This window comes from Carcharodon carcharias, chromosome 29, assembly GCF_017639515.1.
Source record: "Carcharodon carcharias isolate sCarCar2 chromosome 29, sCarCar2.pri, whole genome shotgun sequence".
In the NCBI taxonomy this organism is placed as follows: domain Eukaryota; kingdom Metazoa; phylum Chordata; class Chondrichthyes; order Lamniformes; family Lamnidae; genus Carcharodon; species Carcharodon carcharias.
In genome coordinates, this window is record NC_054495.1 from 3,674,599 (window position 1) to 3,684,121 (window position 9,523).

Below are 9,523 nucleotides of genomic sequence, written 5' to 3' on the forward strand. Positions count from 1 at the left end.
CTGAGGGAGCTCTGTGCCTCGGAGATTTTCAAGCACGCACTCGCATGCATATGCGGAGTTTGCACTCGCCCCATCCGTCCGCTCGTGTTTCATGCTGGGTGGGCCTTAATTGGCCCGCCAGCATGAAATCGCGGTCTGGCCCCGATCGTCTTCGCAGTCGGCTTCCTGACTGGCCCCGCCTGCCCCTGCCAAGCCTGCCCGACAAGGGCAAAATTCTGCCCATAGAATAGATGAAAAGAAAAAATTTCTGCTGGTTGAGGTGTGTGTGACTAGGGGTTGGGTGGTTGGCGGGGGGGGGGGGGGGGGGGGCGGGGTGGGGGTGCATTGGGGAGGTGCATGAAATTAATATCAAACAAAGGATGACAGAAATATGGAACTTTCTTCCATAAACAACATTTAGATCAATGGTTAATTTTAAAAATGGGGTTGATAAATAAAGTTACTCAGGTTCACAGGTCAGCTATGATCTTACTGAATGGTGGAACAGGCACAAGTGGCTGAGTGGCCTCCTGTTCCTATGTTCATTGGCTGTAAAGCACTTTGCAATGTCCTGAGATGGTGAAAGATACAATTTAAGTGCAAATCTTTTTGTTCTGAACCATACAGACCAGTGTTTCATCCTTATCTACGAGTAAACCAATTAGGAAGGTGTTGAATTGTGCAAGCCAAACCCATTAAGTATGTGTTTCTAATGCTAACTGTTAAGCTTGTTAGCTCCAAAGATTATTTCTTACAACTAATGAACATTGGAAACACATATCAGAACGCTACAAATTGGATTGTCATTGATGCTGGGGCTTAAAGTGTTACATTATAATTGAGCCAATTTCTTCAGCCCAACCATTATAAGGTTGGGCAGAAGAAATTGGCTCAAATTCACTTGAGTTTCAAAGATTGAGTGGTAATCTAACCAAAGTATTTGAAACTGTTAAAAGGTATTGGTAGAATAGACACGGAGAAATGACTTCTCGGGTGGGGAATTTCAGAGCTTAGGACTGAATCAACTAAAGGTCTGAGTCATCTAAAGGTATGGCCAGCAATGCTGGATCAATTAAAACTGTGCACAAGGCTTGCATTTATATAGTTCCTTTGACTACCTCAAGGATACCCCAAAGCAATCAGTCAGTGAAGTAGTTTTGGAGTACAGTTGCAATGTAGGAAACATGGCAGTCAATTTGTATCTAGCAAGGTCCTATAAAGATTAAGGAGATAATGACCTGACCACCCATCTTTCAGTGATGTTGGTTGAGGGATACATATTGGCCTCAGGATGCTGGAGAGGACTCCCCTCGGTTTAATTTGGTGCTGGTAGTAGGAAGAATGCAAGAGACTGCAGAGGAAACCAAAAACATGGAAAGGTTCACATCTGGGGTGGAATTAGACTAGTGGGGTGGGGGGAACCAAGACCTTGGGAACTGAGTCCTAAAAAAGCTTCTTGAATATTTATATCTATATATATGCGAGAAAGGATTCAAGATCTCCTGCCAGTTTTTGAAAGGCTTTGGGTGAACCGGTGAACACTGCATGTTCATACTTGATGGACATCCAGGTGTAGAGCAGATCTCTGAAGTTAGGCATACAGGGGGGCAGAGACAGTTCCTAGTGACACACAGCAACTGGCAAGGCTGAAGATGGAGCAGGTCTACAATCACAGGAGAGACAAACGCCTGAATTTTCGCGCAGATGGAGAGTCTTAGCGGAAATGGATGCAGAGGCACGAATCCAGAAGTCCAGCCCCAAAATCTGGAGCCAACCATTTGCACAGGGTGGCCGGGAGTGGGGTTTGGGTGGGGGGGGGGGCGGGGGCGGGGAGTGGGGGGGGGGGGGGTTGTTGGTGGGTGCAAAATCAGAGCAGGTTCTAAATAGCACATCACAGAGGCAATTGCACATGTTAAAATGCAGCTGTCTCAGTCAAATCTAATTTTCACTAGTAAGATGTCCAAAGCATGACTCATGCACTTCAGATCCAATAGGAGGTCTAAACTTAATCAAGTTCTTTGGAAAGGTTGGGCATGCTTTTGGGGAAGTAAGCTATCCTTTTGGTATGGTCCTGGGACACCTTTGGGAGAGATCAGGTGCCCTTTGGGAGAGGTCAAGTCTCCTTTGGGATAATTAAAAGTAGACATGAATGTGTGAAAAAGTACATAATCTCACTGGAACTGTCAAGACAGCTATCAAGAGAAATATCAAGAGAACTGATAAAGGAAGCTGTCAAGGAATTTTGAGTTCCTGCCTTGAAATTTTTGAAAAAGAAACTGACCAGTGTTTAAAACAAATCAGTGCTTGCTATTTCACCATGTCTGTTGACATAAGCTTGAAAGATACTATTATAGGATTAGTGTTGCATGACTGATTTCATTATCAGTGGGATGCCTGACATTCAATTTGATTGACAGTTCCAAGTGCTACTGAAGTCTTTGAAATTGGAGTATGACTATAAATGCTTGTTTTTATAAGGAATTAAAATAAGTTAAATGTAGTGAATGGATTTTTTATCAATGAGTGTTTTTTTTTAAATAGTGAATTCATCAATAGATACTTAAGAAATTTATTTAATCTCAGCATGGGTTCTGAGGGCAACCCATAGCGGGTACTGGGTGAGTTGGCATGGTGGATATAAGGGAAAAGGGTGGTGAGTGGCAGCAGGGTTGGCATGAGATGGCACAAAGTTAGCACAGGGGCTATGGGGATGAGTGGGTGGCATGGGTTGGCATGGATGGTGTGAGGGGCCATGGACTGTGGAGAGATGATTTGAGTGACTGCCCTTGACATCAAGGCAGCATTTGACCAAGAATGGCATCAAGGAGCCCTAGCAAAACTGGAGTCAATGAAAATAAGTGGGAAAGGTCTCAGCTGTTTGGAATCCTACATCACACAAAGGAAGATGGTTGTGGTTGTTGGAGGTCAATCATCTTAGTTCCAGGATATCATTGAGGGAGTTCACCAGAGTATTGTCCTAGACTCATCCATCTTCAACTGCTTCATCAAAGACCTTCCCTCCATCATAAGGTCAGAAGTGTGGATGTTCGCTGATGATTGCACAAAATTCAGCACCATTCATGACTCCTCAGATACTTAAACAGTCCATGTCCAAATGCAGCAAGACATAGACAATATCCAGGCTTCAGCTGACAAGTGGCAAGTAACAGGTGCTGGGCAATGACCATCTCCAACAAGGGAGAATCTAATAATTGCCCCTTGACATTCAATGGCATTACCATCGCTGGATCCCCCACTATCAACATCCTGGGGCTTACATTGACCTGAAACTGAACTGGACTAGCCATATAAATACTGTAGCTACAAGAGCACTCAGAGGCTAGGAATCATGCAACAAGTAACTCACCTCCTGACTACCCAAAGCCTATCCACCATCCACAAGGTACAAGTCAGGAGTGTTTTGGAATACTGCCCACTTGCCTGGATGAGTGCAGCTCTCACAACACTCAAGGAGCTCAACACCATCCAGCAGTCCACTTGTTAGGCACCTCATCCACAAACATTCATTCCCTCCACCACCAACACACAGTAGTAGCAGTGTGTACCATCTACAAAATGCACTGCAGGAACTCACCAAGCTTCCTCAGGCAACACCTTCCAAACCCAGAATCGCTACCACCTAGAAGGACAAGGGCAGCAGAACCTGGAAGTGCCCCCCCACCCAAGCCACATATCTTCCTGACTTGGAAATATATTGTCATTCCTTCACTGTCACTGGGCAGCTCACCACCACCTTCTCAAGGGCAATTAGGTTTGGGCAATAAATATTGGCCTAGCCAGCAATGCCTCCATCCCCTGAATGAGCAAAAAACAATGTCTAAATTGGTGCCCTGCTACCATGTAGATTTGCTAAACCAGGATTCTGATCAGGAAGAGCCGTAGGCAGATCGGGGTATTTACTCGAAAACTAGTTTATTTACACTATTTACAGTATGTTTATAGTGGGTTACATGAAAGGCACATCTCCCCTCAAGGCTACCTGTCTACTGCCTAGAGTACCTAACACATGACTACCTGATGTCAGTGCTACATCATTATTTACCTCATATCCATTCTGTTAACACTTCATGCTACAAAAACAATGTCATCACAGACTCTATCTAGAGTGTAAACCAGCAGATGATTGCTGGACACAATGTTAGCTGCAGCGACTATAAGACTGATGTGTTGATGTTTGAAAGAATGTGTGTTTATGTATGTTATTCCTGTATTTTTAAATTATAAAAAGAAATGAAAGTCATTCACCCAGCTCATAATTCCCATTTTTTAACTCTTGTGGGGGAGGTGTGTCATGTAAGGCATAGCATACTTACAATTTAAAGTATGGATCTTATTCAGTATTGGCATTGAACAGAGAAGCTGTTAAAAACATTGGGTATTAAGAAGGTCAGTGTCCATAAAATGGCTGCTGAACATCAGGTGACACTGCTGTGTGGATTCCAGAACCCAATCAGGCAATTGACACCCTGTCTCATAAAGAGCAGTGTGTTCTAGAAGAATCAGAGCAGAATCAGTGTTGGTTTGAGTTCATTTGTTTATTCAAAATAAAGCTATTAAATTGCTGTTCTGACTGCAGTCAACAAAGAGAACAGGAGGTGGCAATCCTGCTGACCGTGCTAAGAAAACCATTAAATTGCCATTCTGACCACAGTCACCAAAGCCAATCAGGACAGTAAGGAGCTGTACATTCTGCAGATAAACCAAGGAGCAAACGACTATACCTGAATATCAATCCACGCAAAAACTGACTGATCATCGGTTGAAGCAACGACCAGAAACTAACTTCATCCCTTCAAAAAAATTCTGGCAAACTACTTCTACTGCGGCTATAGAAATCCCCTAGCTGATCCTTCGACTATAGAAGACCCCTCATCAGGCCTGCAACTTTAATCGTTAGATTACCTTAGACAAGCGATACATGAACATTTCCTTTTTGTTTAAAAACTGTAACAGTGCTCTGTCTTTTACCCCTGTACCCCTTTTCTCAAATGTGTTAGTGTGAGTGACTATGCGAGTGAGTGAAGTCACATTCATTTTTGGGATATTTAGTATTTTTATTGTTTTTAAGTAAATAATCATCCTTTTATTCAGAAAAAATGAATTCCTGAAAGTATGCTGCTATATACTTTCTTGACAACACACTTGGGGGTTAAAACAAATAAATACACCATTTCAATTCTTTAAATTCACTGATCATGAGCAGTTTGTAAAGGAACAAAGTGCTTCACAGCAGTACCGTTTCAATTTAACCGTGACAGTAATAATAAAGACAGAATGTGGATCAAAACTACAGGGTATTCACAGATTTGCATGAATAAAGGAGTGATGATATTGGGGACTTATTACACAAATATTGATTGGAAAAAGGTTAAGGGTAAAAGGAAAGGAATATGGAGGAATTCCTGAAATGGATTAAATTGAAGATAACTTTCTCAACTAATATGTTCTCAGTCAAACCATAATGAGGAATTACTGAACCTAGTGCTGGGGAATAAGGTGGATCAAGTGTCTGTGGGGGAACACTTGGGGAAGAGTGATATCATAAGGTTTACGTTAGTAAAGGAGAAGGGCAAGTAATAATCTTAAGTAGAACTTGTAAATTGGAAGAGGGCTAACCTCATTCTGTAGGTCCTTCATCTCATCCCAGGCTCCAGTTCACATCAGGAAATTTACTGCCTCTTCATTCTTTGTCTAGTCCAGGATGTCCATGTGTGACTACAAAAAATTCACAGACAGCTCAGCTTCTAGATGTCTGAGACTGAGCTGCAGTGATTCACACTGGGGAATAAATCTTTGAGATTTGACAGGAGCAGCTGAGATGGTTGAACAGGGTGCTGAATAATCGAGGATGGCATTTTATTACAGTCTCTGCTGTTTCCGGTTTACAGCTATCTTTGCATGGTGAGCACACAAAGCAGCCAGTGAATCAAAAATTGAATGTTGTGCCTTGTTTGCACCAACTTCTTTTCTTAAATGTTAACTGCTGTGTGTGTCCACTAACTCTTTAATTGTGTGCACAAGTCTATTCCATTCCCTATCTCCCTATCTCTATATGTCCAAAAGAACAGGCTGGCAGTGAGGATAGGACACAACTGTGGTGTGTTGTGTGATGTTACACAGAACTGAAAGTTTTAGCTCCTCATAAGGAACTTGGTACTTTGAGTACCTTCCTGAAGTTCACTGCCATGTCATTTAAGGTGGTTAAATGGAGGGCAGAGGTTGTACAATAACAGCTGGCTAATCCTTTGAAGACCACAAAGAGCAAGTTGCCCAACTGATCAGGGGGCAAGCACTTTGAAATGACCTCTGTGTTTCAGCAGCATTTTAGTGGAGAGGTTCAACTGTCACAATGAGTTAACTCATTCCCTGACAGTTTTCTGCACTTTTAGCTGATTCAGATTAATGTCTTCCTATAATAATTGAAAGGAGAGAATTATGTACAACTGTTCAGGGTGAACATGGGCTGAATGGAAAGCAGTGGGTTTGCAGACCATGGTGTGTCTCTGTTCACTGGCACTAAATCTCTAACATTAAGCTTCAACAAGTAGGATTTTACCAGCTCAATAGTAGTATCTAAGGTTCTTTCTCACCTGTGATTCTTTGTTGACATTATCCATTCTTCTACCTGCTTGAATATGGCCTGAGGACCTTCAGGGACAGGTCCTGCTGTGATGTTTGCTTTGAAAGACATTACGAGGCAGTCAAAGTTTCAGTGTAAATCGTCTCAGTCTTTTAGTATCTTTGTCCAATGCTGTTTCTGAAAGTACCTGAGGTAAAAGTTTTGGTCAAGTAGGTTTCAAGTAAATGTGAGGAGTTACTTTGGCTTGACTCTTGGTATAGTTGTACAAGATGTGTACATCTCATGGATGATCTCTGGCGACTTAGCTGTGATAATCTCCTCTATTTATGTCAGCAGCTGCCTTTTCCTGCTGAAGGTCCAGGGAACATTCTGGGGATTTTAATGTAGGGATCTGGTTATCAGAGCCATGTGCCTTTATCAGTCCAAGCATTGGTCAAGATCTCTGGATTCAGCCTTTAACCCATTCCCACTTGTAATGAATTGTTTAACCATGAATGATGCAATGTGGGCCCTGGTTGTGGATGTAACTAGTTCCTCAATATGTGTAAAATGTTGTATTCACATCTCACAGGACCAATGTTGTCCTAGCTTTATTCATATCCAGTGCAGGTTCATCTTTAATGATCCCAAAGAAACTTTTAGAATGCTGAAGGCTGTTGGAATTAGAAAAATCCTCCAGGCTAAAATGAATGTCATCAATGGCAACCAATATCAATGGCCACATCCTTTATCTCCAAGCTCTCATTCTGCTGCATTAGAAACTCCTCCTTTATATTCTTATTGTCCACCTCACGTATAACAGAGACCTGCATGGTCTACAGAAAAATCCCTTCTTTTGCGGTTCTGATGGTCAGTATAGATCCATTTGCACATTTCATCGCTGACCTGAGCCATGTTTAACATCAATGGCATTAAGAGCTCTGGAAAAGTAACTATTTCTCTTCACAATCACATTAGTGAGACTCCTCTGAATTCTCTAGTCATCCACAAATGATGGAAGCTCCTCTCCCAGACCTTGATCACTGTTAGTGGGTGAATACACAAACCCAGGACTTGATTTGGGCAAGACATGGTGAGAAGCTGTGTCAGTTGTGTCTAAGATGTAAAGAAGATTGGAATTTCATCAAAAGTAAGGATAAATCTGTCACTGCCAGCTAGCAGCCTAATACCCAAAATGTTTACTAAACCATCGGAAACTTTTGTGGTGGCTTGGAACAATGAGTCACAGTGACAAACACCAGAAAGAATAGCCAGAAAACATCCTTCATCTTGACTCATTGTCTTACATATTGTAACTAAATCTTTGCCTGTAATCCCATGAGAATGAATGGATGTTATTGCTTCTTCAGGGTGCTGTTCTGGTTGATTCTATCCACAACATTAGCATTCTTCCTTTTGACGTGTGAGGACTCCAAGTTGATGAAGTATCTCTGCCTCTTGGTACACTGAGCATCCTGACTTTTGATTGGTTGTCAGTTTTACTCTAATTTGGTTAGGAAGAATTTGACCAATGAATTTGTTTAAGCCAGGGACAACGGATCTCACTGTAGTCACTCAACGCAAGTTGGTGACTCAAAGCTGCTAAAACACAAAGCCACTATTGGAGATGGTTAGGCACTCTGTCCACCTGTTTGTCTTCAATCCGGATTCCGCGTACCTGTGACAACATTCAGTATGCAGCATAGATATAAACATGGTCCGGGTATTTCTTGTCAAAAGACAGGATGCCTGGAATTCACTTTGGCAGATCCTCATCTAGTCTATCATTGGACAGAAGGAAGCTGATATCACCGACAACTTTGATAATTGGGATGTTCAATTTGCAGGCTCCCTTCCCAAGTTACACTTTAAACTGAACTATAGGGACTGCTGCTCCTGGTGGGAGAAAGGTTCTTTAGTTTAAGGTCTTCTCCATATTTCCACAGCGGATCGGGATCTTGCGAAAACCACCCAGAATTCTGATATATATAGACTTCAGCTCATTTTGTTATAAGCTTACGGTTCTTACTTGATATAGTTTGCTGGAACCAAATCTAATGACCAATTTTAAGTTAACCAAACTGTATGTACCAGAATGCATTGCAAAGCCAAAAGTCTTTTCAAAGTAAAGTATAAACTGAATTTGTAACCTGTAGGCTTGCTGCAATGAAAGGAGTTTGTGTGTAGGCCTCAGTGAAATACGTTATGTTTCAATTATCTAATAAGAAATGAGAGTAGATGGCCCTTACAAACATTTATAAGCATAAACCTTATAACAGGCAGATACAAACAATGGAGCTTTAGAAAGTAGGCTATAGGAGAGAGATAAAGAACTCCTAAATGCTTTGTATGTGCAAAGGCTTAAAGGCGGACTTTTACCTCCCGACGTAGACAAAGAACCCATTTTTTTGGATATTTTGTATGACGGGGAACCTTTATAGTACAAAAAGACGTTGTCAGCATAACAACCTAGGACCACCCCAGAAAGGAGGTATTGAGAAAAGATATTGCATAAAGAACACGATTTGCTGTAGCTGGAAGGAGGTGACTTGAACTGCCAACTTGCTCAGAAAGAGCGACAGCCAACAAGGATGATCTTACATAATCACACAGTGCAGAAGAGGCCTTTTGGCCCTCGAGTCTGCATCGACACGTGAGAAACACCTGACCTACCTACCTTATCCCATTTACCAACACTTGGCCCATAGTCTTGAATGTTGTGACGTGCCAAGTGCTCATCCAGGTACTTTTTTAAGGATTTGAAGCAACCTGCCTCCACCACCCTGCCAGGCAGTGCATTCCAGACCGTCACCACCCTCTGGGTAAAAAAATGTTTTTCCTCACATCCCCCCTAAACATCCTGTCTCTCACTTTGAATGTATGCCCCCTTGTGACTGACCCTTCAACTAAGGGGAACAATTGCTCCCTATCCACCCTGTCCATGCCCCTCATAATCTTGCACAC